At 39.8% G+C, this 20,317-nt stretch overlaps 1 long non-coding RNA gene across 4 annotated transcripts in view; it reads right to left on the reverse strand.

The window, feature by feature from the left end:
- Positions 1 to 18,897, reverse strand: part of LOC150038030 (uncharacterized) — a 33,880-nt gene extending 14,983 nt beyond the window's left edge. Inside the window, exons 1-2 of one of the 4 annotated variants that reach the window (XR_016527650.1) lie at positions 18,538 to 18,897; positions 18,319 to 18,442 (exon numbers count right to left, since the gene is read on the reverse strand). This is a non-coding gene — a long non-coding RNA (uncharacterized LOC150038030). Of the gene's footprint in view, positions 1 to 17,918; positions 18,443 to 18,537 lie in introns of those variants that run through there. The other 3 variants (XR_016527652.1, XR_016527651.1, XR_016527649.1) reach the window with 3 other exon arrangements.
- Between the last annotated feature and the right edge of the window lie 1,420 nt (positions 18,898 to 20,317).

Raw genomic sequence — 20,317 nt, forward strand, 5'->3', positions numbered from 1 at the left:
TTTCTAGAAGACCTTCCCAGATTGCCCCTGCAGTAGGAGATATATTTTGCCATTGAATTGGAGCCAGGCACAACCCCTATTTCGAGGGCTCCGTACAGGATGGCCCCGGCAGAGTTGAAGGAACTGAAGGTCTAATTGCAGGAGTTATTGGACAAGGGTTTCATTCGCCCTAGCGTGTCACCATGGGGTGCACCCGTTTTTTTTGTGAAAAAGAAGGATGGATCATTACGTCTGTGCATTGACTATAGAGAGTTGAACAAGGTGACCGTCAAGAACAAATATCCCCTTCCCAGGATCGATGATTTGTTTCACCAGTTACAGGGAGCTACGGTATTCTCTAAGATTAACCTCCGGTCAGGGTACCACCAGCTGAGAATAAAGAACAGTGACATACCCCAGACAGCTTTCCGTTCGAGGTATGGACATTATGAGTTCATTGTGATGTCATTTAGTCTAACGAATGCACCAGTAGTGTTCATGGATCTAATGAATAGGGTGTTCAAGGAATTCCTCGACACCTTCATGATTGTTTTTATTGATGATATTTTGATTTATTCTAAGACAAAGGCCGAGCATGGGGAGCATTTGCGGAAAGTTTTGGAGACATTGAGGGCCAATAAGCTATATGCTAAGTTTTCTAAATGTGAATTTTGGTTGAAGCAGGTGTCCTTTCTAGGGCATGTGGTATCCAAGGAAGGTGTATCAGTGGATCCTGCAAAGGTGGAGGCAGTTATGGGTTGGGCTCGTCCAACCACGGTCAGTAAGGTGCGCAGTTTTCTGGGGTTAGCAGGCTACTACAGACGGTTTGTGAAGTATTTCTCTCGCTTAGTCGCCCCATTAACTCAGTTGACCCGGAAGGGGGCAACATTTGTTTGGAATGAGGCTTGTGAAAGCAGTTTTCAGGACCTCAAGCAGAGGCTGGTTTCAGCCCCAGTTCTCACAGTACCAGACGGATCAGATGGTTTCGTCATTTTCAGTGATGCATCCAAGAAAGGGTTGGAATGCGTATTGATGTAGCAGGGTAGAGTAGTTGCTTACGCTTCACGTCAGCTGAAGAAACACGAATAGAATTATCCCACGCATGACTTGGAGTTAGAAGCGGTGGTTTTTGCTCTCATGATCTGGAGACATTACTTGTATGGAGAAAAGATACAGATCTTCAACGACCACAAGAGTTTGAAGTACTTTTTCACTCAGAAGGAGCTAAACATGATGCAAAGAAGGTGGTTGGAACTAGTAAAGGATTATGACTGTGAAATTTTGCATCACCCGGGGACAGAAAATGTAGTGGTAGATACTTTAAGCAAAAAGGTGGCCCATTCCGCAGCTCTCATTACCGGACAGACTCACCTATGCAGGGAACTGGAGAGGGTAGAGATTGCAGTAGTCGTGAGGAAGGTCACGACATAGTTAGCACAGTTGTCAGTGCAACAAGCCTAAGGCAGAAGATTATTGATGTGCAGCGAGACGACCCTTATTTGGAGGAGAGAGTTCGTAGAGTGGAGTCAGGCCAGGAAAGCGAATTCTCAGTGTCAGCAAAAAGTGGACTCCTTTATCAGGGGCGTCTGTGCATGCCGGTGGTTAGTGACATTAAGGATGAGTTATTGTCAGAGGCTCATAGTTCCCTATTCTCGGTCCACCCCGATAACACCAAGATGTACCAGGATCTGAAACGTTACTATTTGTGGAATGATATGAAAAGAGAGGTTGCGGAGTTCGTTAGTAAGTGTTTGGTGTGCCAACAGGTGAAAGCCCCGAGGCAGAGGCCAGCAGGCTTGTTACAACCATTAAATGTACCAGAATGGAAGTGGGAGCATGTGTCTATGGACTTCATCGTGGGGTTGCCTCGGACAGTTAAAGGTTTCACTATGATATGGGTCGTTGTAGATAGACTTACGAAGCTAGCACAATTCATACCTAGAAAGTCCACCTTTTCAATGAATAAGTGGGCACAGATATACATGAAGGAAGTGGTAAGATTGCATGGAGTACCCGTGTCCATTGTGTCGGACAGAGACCCTCGTTTCACGTCTAACTTCTGGAATAGTCTCCAGCGGCATTGAAGACCCGGTTAAACTTCAATACAGCGTTCCACCCTCAGACTGATGGGCAGACAGAGAGATTGAATCAGATACTGGAAGACATGTTGCATGCCCGTGCCATAGAGTTTTCTGGAAGTTGGGATGCTCACTTGCACTTAATGAAGTTTGCGTACAATAACAGCTACCAGTCCACTATTGGGATGTCACCCTTTGAGGCCCTATATGGGAAGAGTTGCAGGTCCCCCGTGTGTTGGGATGAGGTAGGAGAGAAGAGATTGTTAGGACCTGAATTGGTGCAGACCACAAATGAGGCCTTACAGAAGATCAGGGCTCGTATGCAGACAGCCCAAAGCAGACGGAAGAGCTATCCCGATGTAAGACGTAAGGACCTGGAATTTGAGACTGGGGTGAAAGTATTCTTAAAGGTGGCACCCATGAAAGGTATTCTGAGGTTTGGCAGGAAAGGAAAGTTGAGTCCGAGATTCATTGGACCTTTCGAGGTCCTGGAACGAGTTGGCTCTATAGCTTACCGTTTAGCCTTGCCCCCAGCGCTATCTTCAGTTTATAATGTCTTCCATGTTTCGATGCTAAGGAAGTATGTGACAAACCCATCCCATGTAGTTGACTACAAGCCCTTACAGTTGAATGATAACTTGAGATACAAGGAGAAGCCCATAGAGATTCTTGCCAAAGAAGTAAAGACATTGCGCCGTCGAAAAATTGCTTTTGTGAAAGTTCTGTGGCAAAACCACCAGTTCAGGGAAGCCACCTGGGAGCGAGAGGATAAGATGAAGGCCCAGTACCTAGAGCTTTTTCAAGGATGAACTTTCGAGGACGAAAGTTCTTTAAGGGGGGAAGAATGAAACATCTCACACTTTTTTAATTTATTTATTAATAATGTAAAACTTTTCCTTTTTCAGTAATTGTTCTTAGTTGAAGGACATGTTTGGAATTTTGAATTTAAAGTATAAGTGCGAGGATTTAAGTGTTGTCGTGGAAATTATTCAAAATTATTCAATTTGAAAAGTTATGGAAGGAATTAATTATTTTTGGAAAAAGGAAAGGAATTAATTAGTATAAAGTGGGTTAAGGAAAGGATTTAATTAGAGTTATACTATTTTCCTTTTATTATTATTATTATTATTATAATTTTTATTACTTTTATTATTATTATTATTATTATTAGTTTTTTTTTAAAATAAAAAGGCCCCCTCTAATCTCCTTCACGCGTCTCTCGCTCGAGCGACCGACCTCTCTCGCTGCTGCCTCCCCCATTGCCCAACCTCTCTTACCGCCGCCTCCCTCACTACCGAAACCCGTCGGAGTCGCACCGCTCGCCCAGCCAGAGATTCGTCGTTTGAGTCGCATCGCTCACCCAGCCAAAGAGTCGCCGTCGGAGTCGCACCGCTCACCCAGCCAAAGAGTCGCCGTCAGAGTCGCACCGTTCACCCAGCCAGAGAGTCCCGTCGGAGTCGCACCGCTCGACCAGCCGGAGAACCGTCTGAGTTGCCGCTGCTCCTAGCCACGAATGCCGCCGCCGCTCTAGCTCCCTGACCACCGCGCGCCACCACGATCAAACCTCCTGACCGCCGCGTGCTGCACCGTCTTCCAGCAGCTTGACTCTTAGATTTTGGTATGATCTATTTTGTGGTTCGGTTTCTTGAAAGATTTTGGATGCCCACTAAGTTGGATTAAAGATTAAATTAGTCGCATTATCTTGATTTTAGATTTGAGCTCGGGAAATTACAGGAGCAACTGTCCAGCGGATTCAAGATCATTCGACAAGAGTTTTGGTAAGAATTATGGTCCCTATTGTTGGTTTGTGGGCACGCTTTGATTACTGAATTAAGTTGACTTAACCCTTGTATCTTTAAGGTTCCAAGCTGTCCTCCATTGGGAGTTAAAATCTGTTGGAAGGAGATTTTGGAGTGGTTGTTAATCAAGTTCCTTGGGTAAGCTTTTGGGGTGTTGTGTTTTTGAATCTGAGGTGTCGCAATTATTATTGGACTGAAATTTTATGGTTGTATTCGTATGGTAGGGTTGTTTCTTCAAATCGCAGCCATCGTTTGGTTGTCGGAGTTTATCTGTGGAATTTCGATTAAGGTAAGTAATCTTACCATTGGAACTACCCACGGGCTAGGTTTTTATTTGTATGCTCACGTGATAAGTGTAAGTTATAGTAAATATTAGCATGTTGATTAATAGTATGACCTGAATCGAGTATGTTCTGCCATGGGTCCTGTTTTGTTTAAAGATACACCTAAGTACTCGATCGTTAGTATGTGATGGTATGTGTTTTCATATGTTGATATTTGATCTGCTGGTACTGAGGCATACTTGCATGCTGTGGAATTATGATGTAAGGTATACATGAATGTAGTATGATATGTTGTTAATAATCATGTGTATGTGATGGAGCCACAGTATCAAGGATTTTCATGAATGTTCTAGAATTGTACAATGTTGATTCTTAGAACGCTGAGACTATGTGAATATCCTCATTGATTAGTTAGATGCTCACCAGTTTGTGTTTCCTTCGGGATTCATCAGTTTGTGTTTCCTTCGGGATTCACCAGTTTTGTGTTTCCTTCGGGATTCACCAGTTTGTGGTTCCTTCGAGATTCATCAGTTTTGTGTTTCCTTCGGGATTCACCAGTTTTTGTTTCCTTCAGGACTCATCAGTTTTGTGTTTCCTTCAAGATTCACCAGTTTGTGATTCCTTCGGGATTCACCAGTTTTGTGTTTCCTTCGAGATTCACCAGTTTGTGATTCCTCCGGCATACACCAGTTTTGTGTTTCCTTCAGGATTCACCAGTTTGTGTTTCCTTCGGGATTCATCAGTTTGTGTTCCTTTCGAGGTCTACCAGTTTTGTGGGCATACTTAACTACAATAGGATAGGACTCAGTCTCTCGTTTGTTCCATTTGTTTATGTGCCATAGGTGGGTATCTAGAGGACATAGATGCCTAGCCTGACCCCAGTGGTGGGGTTACTTACTGAGTATTTCATACTCATTCTTTCTTATGTTGATGTTTCAGGTAAGGGTAGAGATGCACCAGCGATGGCGCAGCGGAATTCGTGATCGTGCCACTGGGACTAGTTTTTACGCTTTCGCATCATGACATTTAGAGTCCTTATTTTTCCCTAAATGTTTAGTTTTATTGTTTTAAACTTTATATTAAGGATTATTTATTTTATATACTTTTGATAGTCTTTACGAATTATAGGTACCCTATTATTGTTTTAACAATTGCATTTAATAAATGTCTTTTGAACTTCTCTTGTTTAATTAACATTTATTTCAACATAACTGCATCGTTTTAAATTCTATGCATGCATTTATTTTAGTAATGCCCTAACCTAAGTCCTAGGGGGTCGGGTCGTTACAAAAAGAGATGGAAATAGTAGAGTGAAATTTGGGTTGGGTTTGGATTTTTTCAGCCCAATTTTTAAAAAATAATTTTGCAAAATGTCCAAAAGTTTTTAATCCAAAATGACAAGCCCATATTTTTAGAAAAGGATCATGTAAAATTGCATGAAATAACTTCATAAAAACCCAACACCTAGAATCCACTATCTAAATGGGCTTAATGTCTTCACTATAAGCCAACACCTAGCCTACTATTTTGTTAGTGGAATTATCCAACAAAAGTTTGGATTTTTCCACTAACTTTAATCAAAGGGCAAACTAGTAATTTGGTCAAAGTCAAAATTTGACCGAAAAGTCAACATTTTGACTTTTTATGATTTTTTTCGTGTTGACTAATTTTGACCTCCCGAACATGAATCCGCATTCATTCTCTCGAAATTCAAATCATATTTGAATATAAGGTCAGTCAAAGTTTGATTTTTCAAAATCAAAAGTCAACTCTTTGACTTTTTACATCTTTGACCATTTCCATTATTTTCGAGCTTTCGAATATGAATGTATTCATATTCTTGATATTTAAATCACATTTAAATATTAAAGCTGTATCTCTAAACTAAAAAATCGACCACTATATCACATATACTTGTCGGTTTCTCTCTCTTCACCTAATTCGAACAATTTGAATTATTCTATCATATTGTTCTAAGTTTATTCCATATGAGCTAGTAGGGGAACCTAATAGACTTATAGATCGTGGGCTCCAACGATTCGAGATTAGCTGGCTAAACTCTTTAGAAGGAGCTAATCAACATTCGTTAACTCACGGGTCATTCCACTATAGTCCCGTAGTTGCACTCCCCTCAATATAGATATATTTGTGTCCATATGATATAACCATGATTAGTAAGTTAATCCTTCACAGGTTGTTCGTAATCTTGGCTGGGTCATAAAAATCGTTTTACCCCCAAGACTACATCTTCTTCCTTAAGTTCCACTGATCCTCTAATGAACAATTGGTTTAAGGTCCAACCTATAAACCGAACCCCTCTCGGGTCAATGAGAGGGTGGGGCCCCTTGTTCAAGACCTGGATTCAGTACTAAAGGGAACAATCTATCTACTATCCCTATAACGAGTAGGAGTGAATTCCGTCTTGCACCCTACGTTCCCAGCTATCCACCTAATCTTACCCCTGAAATGGAAGGCTTATTGGGCCAGCGATAATGAGCTTCCCTCACCCATGCAGATCTGAGGATAATTTTGAGTGAACGGGAGTTCATAGTTAGCTCAGGATTAAGATTAAGTTATCTAGGTCATCAATTAACGAAATAGTCAATTTTATACATTAAACGGCATTTAGAACTTAAAAAGTGACTATTTCATGGTTCAGTCTTATGTAAACTCTTTACATAGGATGCCCCCATTTTCATGTCTCCACATGAACAGTTTAGGATCACATCGTTTGTACTAACTATAAAATGGGCCGCATCCATAATGTCCCCAGAATAAGGCGCCCAACCTTATTCATATACTATAGAACAGTTTGGCTATATATTTGAACTTGATCCACATTTATGTCACTACATAAAGTTCAAACTTAAACTTAATAGCCTCGGATCCTTAGTTTATTGGATTCACGAATATAGAATTTAAATTTACTAAAGATTTTCAATAACAGCTTTATTGAACAAGAATATGATATTACAAACTACGAGTTTTAGGATATAAAATCCAACAAACTCCCACTTGGACTAAAACACCTACTAGGATCAAACGATGCTGAATTTAACTATGAAAAATTAATATTACATATGAGTACAATAAACTAGGGCATATACCCAAAAGTTCTCCCACTTGTCCTAGTTTACAAACACCGTAGACCTAAACTCTGTAGGTGACCCTCAAAAACTTTAGCCGTGAAGGTTTTTGTAAAAGGATCACCAACGTTTTGCTCAGAAGGTATCTGGGTCAGTACAACGTCATCATGGTGTACGATTTCCCGGATAAGGTGGTACTTGCGTTTGATGTACTTTCCCCGTTTATGGCTTCGAGGTTCTTTTGAATTTGCAACTGCACCGCTGTTGTCACAATCAAGGTGATGGGTAGATGCATATTTGGAACAACTTCCAAATCTGTCAAGAATTTCCTCAGCCATACTGCTTCTTTTGCTGCTTTGCAAGCAGCTACGTATTCAACTTCCATTGTGGAGTCAGCTATACAGGTCTATTTTACGCTTCTCCACACTACTGCTCCTCCATTAAGAGTGAACATTGATCCAAATGTAGACTTTCTACCAAGGTTACAACTATCTTTCCTTATGTCAGTGAACCTGTCACGCCCTCTCCTTTCTCCGTAACACAACAAAGTAAATAAATAAATAATAGCTTTGCATAGGGATAACGAAACATACATGATCTCTTATACTAACTAAGCATACAAAAGAAGGCAAGCAAACATAGTCTCAAACAAACCGAGAGTGTTAAGATCTAGAATGTAAATTTATCTTTCACTACAGTGTTCGACCACTCTACCTCATGTTAGGTTGTGGCACTGTTCCTATTCCAATGTTGCTGTCCACTTGAACCCACCTGGTCCGGACCCAAAGGGTGGTTCGTATCATCTGTAGCGCTCCTACTAAGGCACCCATATGCCATATGCCTTTCCTGTCCACAACGATAACACACCCCTGCTCCAGCCAAGCAACAACCCTAGTGACGCTTTCCGTATGAGTTACAAATCGGCTTTTCCTCTTTAATAGCTACAGGTTTCTTTTGCTGAAACTCAGAAGTCTTCTGGTCTGCTTTCCTTTTCTGCCCTGCAGATGCCCTAATTTCAGACAACTTGTTGTACTCTTCTCCCTCCTGGGAGTCAGCATCGATCCTCACAACGGCTCGCAGTGCTGTGGCATAGGTGTTAAGGTCAAGAGCATGAACCATACCTCGTAATTCGCTTCTCAAACCTTGAATGAACCTTTCTGTCCTCGCTGTCTCGGTGGCTACCAGCTCAGCGGCAAAGTGGGACAATTTATCAAATTCTTGCTCATATTCCTTTACTAACATAACTCCCTGTTTCAAATTCAAGAACTCTACCTGCTTGTTATACCGGGTGTTGGCCGAAAAATACTTCTCATAGAAACGTTCCTTGAACTGCTCCCAGGTTGCAAGCTTCCCACTGGTATCAATCATTTTCTCTGCTAAACGCCACCAGATTTCTACATTGCCAGTCAACATGAAAACGACACATTGAAGCTTGTGCTCTTTCGGGCACTTCATAAAACGGAAAATCGTCTCGATAGATGACAACCACATCTCTGCTTTGGTGGGGTCTCCCAACGATCCATCAAAGGAACGAGGGTCAAACTTCCTGAAATCCCTCAGATGTTTGTGAAGGATCTAAAAACGAGAGTTCCATGAGTGGGTTTAGATCAGTCCAATTTCACAGTGACCGGAACATAAACGATATACATTCTATACTCATAGTTGTGCATATTAAACTCATCAACAGCATGCTCAGAATATGATAAAACGTAGAGAAAAGGGTTCATACCAGAGGAAGACGATCTTCGTTTATGTAAACCCACAACAGCGGAAAACTCCACCGACCTACCAGCACCCGGCGAGTCTCTCGACTGTTACTGCACAATCCGAACGTACACGAACAAGAATTCTGGGACAACACCACCACAAGGGAAACCCAAGTATCCTTGGTGTCAAAAACCCAAAGTGTAGGCTCTGGTGAGTTTAGTAAAGGACAGAGGAAAGGGTATCGTGTAGACGACAAGCGCGTACGAGAAGAACTCTGCTATCGTATAGCGGGGACGCTTATCATATAGTAAAACTACACGATCGTTTAGGAAAAACTGGATGATCGTTTAGGAAAGTGGTATACAATCATTTCGGGAACGCGTGAACTAGACGGTCGTTTAGACGAAAGAGAATCTATCGTATAGGCTCTCAGCGATTAATCTTTCACGGTTTCTTTTAGGGCGTGGGATATCGATTAGCACGAATGAATTAATTCTAAAAATGAAAACCCATTTTCATACTTCAACTTGCCGGTTACCTTAACCCTCGCGGCTTCACGTTCCCCACATTCATACGTGAATTAATTGGTTAATTATTAAATAATTAATCAAATAATTTATTTAATAAATATAATCATATTATATTTATATCCTATAGTTTGATATCATATATCTACTATAGTATTTTTCCTCTACTTGATATAAATCATATTTATATCTAATTTCCTCCAAAATAATGTATCTCATACATTTAGCCAATTATATCATATATAATCAACCATTCCAATTATATCATATATAATTGTACTTCCTCTTGTCAATTTGAACATTTCAAATTAACCCAAAAACTGGTTCTCGACTTTATCCAAGCTACCCAGATGACCTAATGGACATGTGGCTCGAAGCTCTAATGGTACGTGAATGGCTGACTAAACTCTTTAGCCACGAGATTCACCATCCGTTAACTGTCAGTGATTCCACTAAAGACCAATAGCTGAACTCTTCTTACCACAGATATATTTTTGTGTCCATTGGAAATAACCAATCATGAGTACGATGACCCTTCACAGATGCTCGTAAGCACAGTTAGGCCAATTTATCGTTTTGCCCCTGTAGTTACATCTCACTCCTTAAGTACCATTGATTCCTCTAATGAACAATACAACATAGTTCAACTATGTGTGAACACCTCTCGAGTCAAGAGAAGGTGTGTGGCGTCACATCGTTCAAGCCCCCGAAATCAGCCCTTTAGGGAGCCATCCATCTACTTACCCCTGCCTCAGGGAAGGAGTGAATTCCATCTTGTGTAGTTGAGTTCCCAGCTCCCAAATCAGACGTATCCCCAAAATGGTATGTTTGAATCGGTGACATGGCCACTCGCATCCATACAAATCAAAGGACCGCCCTCAATGGCAGGAGTTCCCAACTCACTTAGGATTGAGGTCATGTTATCTATGGTCATCTTAGTGAAGTGAAGTCTCTGTCATGAATGGTGTTATATAACGAGACATTCATTTCGTGGTTAGGTCTTATACAAACTCTTTGTATAGGATGCCCCCGCTCGCATGTCCCCAACACAAATGATAAGGATCAGATTATCTGTGGCAAGTCACAACACTTTTGACCATTCCACAAAGCGGGCTACATCCGTAGCATTACCAGGTTAATGTTTCCCTCCTATATCCATTACTACAGACCATTTTGGTTATCACTCAAGACATGATCCACTTGTATGTCACCACATACATGCTTGAGTCACATAAAGATAACCAGGGATTTTATGTTTATTGGTTTATGGTAAAGTAAATAAAACAAGTGAGCAAAACAACAAGAGGTGAAGTAAATATCATATATTAACAATCACAGGTGTTCGTATGTACTGTTTACAAACTACAGGACACGAGACTTTAAAGCATAAACCCCAACAATCTCCCACTTGTCCTAAACCGAAGTGAGGTGTACAAAAACTAAGTACAAAACAATAAGCTAGGGCATAAAAGTCCAGTACAAAAAAAATCTCCCACTTGCCCTAGTTCAGCCGCGGGCGATCTTGTAGACCCATGCTCCATAGGTGACCCTCAAACACTGTAGCCGTGAGAGTTTTCGTAAACGGGTCAGCAAAATTGTGCTCCAAAGCGATCTACGTGATAATCACGTCCCCTCGATGCACTATCTCGCGGACCAGATGATACTTCTGTTCTATGTGTTTACCGCGCTAGTGACTCCTTGGCTCCTTGGAGTTCGCCACTGTCCCACTATTATCAAAAAAGAGGGTAATGGGCCTAGACATATCTAGAACAATTTCCAGGTCTATTAAGAACTTCCTGAGCCAGACGACCTCCTTAGCAGCTTCGCAAGCCGCTATATACTCCGCTTTCATAATGGAGTCGGCGATGCAGCCCTGCTTAGTGCTTTGCCACACTACAGCTCCTCCGTTAAGAGTAAAGACTGACCCTGATGTAGACTTGCGAGAGTTCTTATCAGTCTGAAAGTCAGAATTCGTGTATCTTGTAAGGATCAAATCCCTAAAACCATACACGAGCATTTAATCCCTCGTTTTCCTGAGGATGTTCTTCACTGCGGTCCAATGACCCTAGCCTGGGTTAGACTGATACCTACTGACTATACCCACAACATAACAGATGTCTGGACGAGTACAGAGCATTGCGTACATCAAACTACCAACGGCAGACGCATATGGGACCCGTCTCATCTTCTCAATGCGTTTTCAACTTCAACCTTGAACTCTTTGAACTTTTCAAAGGATTCAGACTTCCGTTGCAAAAGATAAACATACCCGTACCTGGAGTAATCATCAGTAAAACTGATAAACTACTCATAACCACCTCGGGCTCGCACATTCATAGGACCACAAAGGTCAGAATGTACTAACTCAAAAGGCTCTTTGGCTCTAAAACCTTTTCAAGTAAAAGGTCGTTTAGTCATCTTACCCTCAAGGCAAGATTCGCACACAGGTGAAGAATTTTCTTCTAACTCACTTAGAAATCCATTCTTCACCAATCTCTCATTCCTATTGAGATTGATGTGCCCTAAACGTAGATGCTAAAGTTGGGCATTTTCTTTTGGAGAAATTTGTTGACGTTTTGATTGAGTTACGACAGTTCCGAACATTTTAGTATTATAAAGGGAATTAATGGCTAACGGCCTTAGCACATATAAATTTGATTCCAGATTTGCTGTGCAAATAAAGACACCATCTTTATGAATAAATGCTTTACTCAAATTAAAAGAAATAGTGTATTTACAATGCAATAAGCACTTTACAGAAATAAGGTTCGTTTTTAGTTCAGGAACAATATATACATCATTTAAATTTAGAAACCTATTCTGTAAAGTCAACTGGATCCCTCCCACTGCCACAGCTGAGACGTGTCTGGTGCCTACTCGTATCGTCATCTCATGGCTGTTTTCTTCTCCTTCTAATACCAAGGATAGTTCCTCTTCCAATGTCCATCTTGATTAAAATGGAAACACTTTCCTTTAGCAACTTGTGGACGCCTCCTCGGGGCAACAGGCGGTGGGTTAGCAGGTGCCTTCCCTTTTCCCTTACCACCCTTCTTCTTCTTCCCCTTTGTAGAGTTAGAAGTAGAAGGTGCAGACTTCGTTCCTAAGGTCAAACTTCTATGGAACGTTCTTGAGGATGAAGCAACATTTGCCTCACCCTTCTGCCTCTCCTTACTTTTCAGTAAAAATTGGTATGTTTGCAACTCGTTGAGGAAAGTTGTAAGGTTATATTTCACTTTGTTAAGGATCACATTACTAACAAAGTACAGGAAGCTCTCCGAAAATGAATGCAGGATTATACTAACCTGGCTACCCTCATCGATGGTAGACCCATTCAACTCCGCCACGTTGAAGTGGACCATCATGTTTAGCACATGTTTACGAACAGAGGTGCCTTCTTGCATTTTGGAGTTGAATATATATTTTAAAGCGTCATGCATAAGCTGTTCAGACGGTTGTCCAAACATCCCTCATAGGGACTCTATGATCTCACGAGCTGAGACCATAAACTCATGCTTCTTGGCCAAGACGTCAAAAAGACTTGTCAAGATATAGGCTCGGGCCTTCTCATTCGCCCTTGTTTATCGCTCATATGCCTCTCGAACATTTCGAGTGGCATTTGGAGCTGGAATAGGAGGACAAGTCTCCATGAGAGCAAACATGAGAACCTCGATGATTAGGATCGTCGTGATCATACGTTTCCATGTTGAAAAATTGTCGCCGGTCAATTTTTTGGTGCTTAACAAAGATAAGGTGGTTGTAGCCATTTGAAAAAGTTGCTGAAAATACGAACAAATCTTGATTAATTTTGCTAAACCACTTTTAAACCAATTAGTTTTGCAAAACAGTTTCAAGTACCCTAAGTTATAGACTTCTATTTTGCAATGATGCCCCAGTGAGTCAGGACAAACGCCACCGGTGGGGTGATCAGTTGCCCCTTCACTGGGATAAGACATTCTCAACCATTAGGCAGAACCAACTCTTGGAACTGAACCTAACAGCCACCATTTTTCGGTATAGAATCGTTAACATTTAACTATTTCGTGTAAGTGTAACCCTTTGTTTTCGGTGCCAGAGTCCCGCCCTAATGCGCTTACCGCAGGGAAAAGACAGATTAGGACAAGAGACTAAGTTACCTTATCCTCTTACAGGAGGTCAAATAAAGAAACGTGCAAAACTGTCATCCTTTAGGGGGACACTCTCAGGGTGCCCCGAGGCGATGCACAATAACTTTATTCAACCTAACGAGGAAGACCGAGGGATATGCTGTCGCACTTCCCGCTCCCACTTACTATGAACATTCTCTCCATCCACCTTGATATTGACCTACCCAAACACCATCCGTTGGGGGGACACGCCAAATGTGCCGCGAGACTGAGAATAGATCTCACGGTGTGGACTTTATGAGAAAAGTGAAAGGTTTCAGTGAAGCATCTTATGCCCCAAGTACCTCCCACTGAATGTTCTACCTAGGGATTCATTAACCTAGACAATCCGGCTACTGATTTTAGTCTAATTGGTCTTTTTAAAGTTTTCTCATAAACAATGTTTGTTTATGAAATATAAACAAATTCAAGTAGTCACATTTAAACTCTTTAATGGATTGTCCTTAACTTGCATGCATGCATCAAATCTATCTAATTCACCTTTCCAGGTAAGTTTCCAGGTAGGGGTGTTACGTTTCCGTCAACTTAAATATCCTAGCCTAGACAAAACCCGCCTTAAACAAAAGGTCCCTTATAGATAGATTTGCTACACTTTAACCTTTTGTTAGCCAATTTAATCCTATTAAACTGATTAAAAGATTAAAGCCTTAGGGTTGCTAATCATATTAGAACCATGATCTTAGGTCTATGTGATCAAAGTTTTAAACATTTTAAAACATGAATTAAACCTAAGTTAGCATGCATGTCTTTGTTATTGATTTTAGTTCTAATTTCTCTTTAACTCTTAAAAAGAAACAACTAAAAAACATTGCACATAACGAGGCGTTTATAATAATTATAACATACCCTATATGTCATGCTTCATGCAATGTCCGGTCATTACTATATAACTTTTATATAAAGCGTAATAACCAAGCAAACATGCTATCATTCACCCTTATACTATAACAATTATAATATAAAGATGATGCATGTCAATGCTTTTTAAGCATGCATAAATATAACTCTTATATTAATGATATATGAGCATGCTCTTACATAATAAAATCACGCTTCTCTAAATTATAACAATTACAATAAAGAGATGATGCATGATCAGTGCATAACTTAAGGTGGGATTTACTATTTGTGCATACCATATGACATATTAGACATACATCGCATGTATTAAACAAATAGATTAATGGACCGGGATGAGCCTTTAAACCAAAAAGAATCGGAATGAAAAACCCTATCTATTACATTTGTTATCAAGCAAAAAGGTTCACAGGCGAATCGGGTCTTGAACCGCCAGGAGGTCTCCATCGTGTAGCAATTTTTAGCAGTTAGACGATCGTTCAACGCGCACTAGACGATAGGAACTTTAGCAAACGATCGCGTAGACGACGACGAGGCTGCAAAGCCTGATCGTCCATGCGATCGTGTAGATCGACTATAGGTAAACGATTTACCTTGAGTTACTAAGCGATCGTTTAGTCAGTTACTAAGCAATGAAGCTTGTTGACCTAAACGATCGTCTAGCGTGCTTTAAACGATACACGAGAGTCTGATCGTTTAACCAATGCGTGCAACTGGGTAAACAATTTACCTTCCGATGCTAAGCGATCGTTTAGTCAGTTACTAAGCGATGAAGCTTGCTGACCTAAACGATCATTTTGCTCGTGCACGCATTAAACGATACTCAGCGATCGCGTGCCCGATCGTCTTCCCGATACAACCAATGCTTGATCGCATACCCCATCATTCAACCGATGCTTTCAACCACGATCGATTAGTCCTTCATCTTTATGATGTGATGGACAGCGATCACATAGAACTTTTTTTGCACGATGCGATCAACCCTAGATCATCTCCTTCCTTGAAGAGCCACAACCTTTGCCCAGAACTTCGACGAACGACTCAAGACTTCAAACACTTTGAATACAAACTCGATTACGATTATATATGCCCAAAAACGTAGGGGCCTTTACATACAACCGAAAATGTAAAAGGAATGTAAACAGACCGAGGCAATTCATCCCGAAAAACATCCATTAATCAAACACATCCACAACAGTATTAACACTTAAAAACAACGTAGAAATGCACCCATCATGAATGTAAATTTTATTTCGTTGCAACAAATGAAATCGAAGTATCAGAAACCTGGCTCTGATACCAATTGAAGGATCTCAAAACGAGAGTTCCATGAGCGGGTTTAGATTGCTCCGATTTCACAGTGACCAAAATATAAACGATATACATTATATACTAACAGTTATGCATATTAAACTCATCAACAGTATGTTCAGAATACGATAAAACGTAGAGAAAGCTGTTCATACCAGAGGAAGACAATCTTCGTTTATGTGAACCCACAGCAGCGGAAAACTCCACCGATCTACTAGCACCCGGCGAGTCTCTCAACTGTTACTGCACGATCCAAACATACACGAACAAGAATTCGGGGATAACACCACCACCAAGGAAACCCAGGTATCCTCGGCGTCAAAAACCCAAAGTGTGGGCTCTAGTGAGTTTGGTAGAGGATGGAGGAAAGGGTATCGTGTAGACGACAAGCATGTATGAGAAGAACTTTGTTATCATATAGCGGGAACGCTTATCCTATAGTAAAACTACACGATCGTTTAGGAAAAACTAGACGATTGTTTAGGAAAGTGGTATACGATCGTTTAGGGAACGCATGAACTAGACGATCGTTTAGACGAAAGAGAATCTATCGTATAGGCTCTCGGCGATCAATCTTTCACGGTTTCTTTTGGGGTGCGGGATATTAATTAGCATGAATGAATTAATCCTCAAAATGAAAACCCATTTTCATACTTCAACCAACCGGTTACCTTAACCCTCATGGCTCCACGTTCCTCACGTTTATACGTGAATTAATTGGTTAATTATTAAATAATTAATCAATTAATTTATTTAATAAATATATCATATAGTTTGATATCATATATCTACTATAGTATTTTTCCTCTACTTGATATAAATCATATTTATATCTAATTTCCTCCAAAATAATGTATTTCATACATTTAGCCAAATATATCATATATAATTAACCATTCCAATTATATCATATATAATTGTACTTCCTCTTGTCAATTTGAACATTTCAAATTAACCCAAACACTGGTTCTCGACTTTATCCAAGCTACCCAGATGACCTAATAGACATGTGGCTCGAAGCTCTAACGATACGTGAATGGCTGACTAAACTCTTTAACCACGAGATTCACCATTCGTTAACTGTCAGTGATTCTACTAAAGACCAACAGCTGAACTCTTCTTACCACAGATATATTTCTATGTCCATTGGATATAACCAATCAAGAGTACGAAGACCCTTCACAGATGCTTGTAAGTATAGCTGGCCAATTTACCATTTTGCCCTTGTAGTTACATATCACTCCTTAAGTACCAGTGATTCCTTTAATGAACAATACAACATAGTCCAACTATGTGTGAATCCTCTCGGGCTAAGAGAATGTGTGTGGCGCCACATTGGTCAAGCCCTAGAATCAGCCCTTAAGGGAGCCATCTATCTACTTACCCCTGCCTCGGGGAAGGAGTGAATTCCATCTTGTGTAGTTCCCAAAATGGTAGTTTGAATCGGTGACATGGCCACTCGCACCCATACAAATCAAAGGACTACCCTCAATGGCAAGAGTTCCCAACTCACTCAGGATTGAGGTCATGTTATCTATGGTCATCCTAGTGAAGTGAAGTCTCTGTCATGAATGGTGTTATATAATGAGACATTAACACTTCGTGGTTAGGTCTTATACAAACTCTTTGTATAGGACGCTGCCGCTCGCATGTCCCCAACACGAATGATCAGGATTAGACCATCTATGGCAAGTCACAACACTTGTGACCATTCCACAAAGCGGGTCGCGTCTGTAGCATTACCAGGATAAGGTTTTCCTCCTATATCCATATACTACAAACCATTTTGGTTATCACTCAATACATGATCCACTTGTATGTCACCACATACATGCTTGAGTCACATACAAATAACCAGGGATTTTATATTTATTGGTTTGTGGTAAAGCAAATAAAACAAGTAAATGAGCAAAACAACAAGAGGTGAAGTAAATATCATATATTAACAATCACAGGTGTTCATATGTACTGTTTACAGACTACAGGACACGAGACTTTAGGGCATAAACCCCAACACACATTACATATAACATTCACATAATCCTAAATCCTCTAAAATCTCCTGATCAAGGTCATGTTAATTAACATCAACATACGTAATTAATCTAGTATTAATGGATCCACTCTAGTACATCACTTTCATGCACTAACTCATGTAAATAATCAAACATTTGAAATTTCATAATACATCATATAGCTTACACACTTTCATAATAAATCACATAATAAGCACATCAACAAAATGCTCCAACTTTCACCTAACTTTAAGATATTCCCGTAGTAGTATCGCTTAACTCATAATTTAGGGTCATGCTCAATTGTCCTTTTAATATATCTCATAAAATTCTAAATCATGCTCATACATTAACATACTTCAGACATATTATCACATGCTCATATATCTTTTCTAAACAGTCCATTAAATCTCAGAACAGTCAAAATTATCCTTGTAACTAGTCTTACAATCCTCAACATAAATCATAAATTTGTCAACACAAAGGCGGTTCCAGTAGTAAGATTACTTACCTCAAAATTAAATCCAAATAACCTAAGCAAGCTTATCTTCCCTTTACCAAGCAAGACCTTGAAACAAGACTAAAATTGTGGCTTGGTCCTAAATTAACTCCAAAACTCAATTCTATTGGCCAAACTGTACATAAAACAAAAACTCATTTTTAACAACTCAATTTCCAACAAATCTCCTAATCCAAAAGAGAACCAACCAACTATTCACCCAAAACTTACCAAAACTTCAACAATTTTCACCAAAATTGGTCTCGAACTCCATGGCAACTGTCTCAAAATCTCCAATCCTTGAGTTCAAAACAAAAGTCCGGTGATGCATGGCAGATTCGGCGACGAACAGGGCTGGGCAGTGACAGTGGCGGCGTCTAGAAGAAACAGCGCGGCAGCTAGGCGTGAAGACAGCGGCTGGTTCGCGACCAAGCCCTCGACTGAAGAGTTCGGACCGACGGCAGGTGGCTGAGGTCGACTCGAATCGACAGCGGAACGGTTGAGCGAGGCGATGGACAAAGGTCGGCGGTTGGCGAGGGGATCGGAAAAATTGAAGGGGGGGGGTTTGCGCGATCGCGTGAGGGAGAAGAGGGAATATTTTATTTTAAAAAAATAATAAAATAAAATAAACTATATTTTCTTTTCTTTTCCTTATTCCACTTTATTTTATTAAATTCATTTCCTTTCCAAAAATGAAATTAATTCCTGCCATTAATTTCCAAATTGAATAATTTCAACATCAAATCCATTAATTTTCCGCAATTACACTTGAAGTCCAAAATTCCAAAAAAATGCCCTCAAATAATAAAAATAAATTACTGAAATTACATTAATAAAAATGCGGGGTGTTATAGTTGCGGTCGTTGTGTTCGAGCGTTCGAGTACTACTGTCTTGGAGACTGATCGAGCATTCATGTTTGAGGGAGTTTGAAGAATGAGTCTTCAAAGGTATGTATACTTTATCCCTTGATCTCATCTGTAAGTATGCTATAATTTCGTATTGTGCATGACCTATTAGTTTCCGTTTCTTGACTGCAATTGTTCATTTCGAATGGGATTTGGAACGATCATTCCACTACTCATGAAAATCCTCATCTCTGATTTCCTTCAAATTTGACACTAAATGTGTCAACATTTAGTGGGAATTTAGTGTCCAAAGTGGGAAAAGCCAACTATGGAATAATTTTTCAATTTAATTGATTTAATATAATTTTAAATTTTGAAATCCTTATTTCAATTTAATTGATTTTTAACCAAAAATCAATTTGAAAGCCTATTTCAAAATTTGGAAAAATTTATAAAATTAATTTTAACCAAAATTAATTCTAATAATTAATTTAAATAAAATTAATTAATTTTAAATAATTAAATAAACTATTTAATTAATAAAAATTTGATATCAAATATCAAATTATCAAACCATCAATTCCTAATACATGAATCCCTATTCATGTAATTGATATTTAAATCGCATTTAAATATTTTTCAACTCTCCAATTTTGTTTAATTCAATAATTAAATGTTTAATTATATCACATATAATTAACAGTTCCCTTGATTCAAATTTGGATATTTCAAATTTTCTTATTACTTTATTCTAAGGTTTAATCCGTTTGTGAACTAGTAGGGAGATCTAATGGACCTACAGATCATGGACTCCAACGATCCGAGATTAATCGGCTAAATTTTTTAACCCGATTAACCAACATTCGTAAACTACCGGATCACTCCACTAAAGCCCAGTAGTTCCACTCCCCTCACTGTAGATATATTTATGTCCACTCGATATAGCCATAATCAGTAAGTCGACCCTCTACAGGTTGTTCGTAGTAACGATTGGGTCAAAAGTTGTTTTACCCCGAGATTACATCTTGCTCCTTCAATCTCACTAATCTTCTAATTAATAATTGGTTTGTGATCCAATCATCAAACTAAGTCCCTCTCGGGTCAATGAGAGGGTGGGGCCCTTTGTTCAAGACCTGGAGTTAGCACTTAAGGAACAACTCCGTCT

The sequence above is a fragment of the Benincasa hispida genome, chromosome 2, assembly GCF_027475165.1.
Source record: "Benincasa hispida cultivar pf3 chromosome 2, pf3_genome.v1.1, whole genome shotgun sequence".
Lineage (NCBI taxonomy): Eukaryota > Viridiplantae > Streptophyta > Magnoliopsida > Cucurbitales > Cucurbitaceae > Benincasa > Benincasa hispida.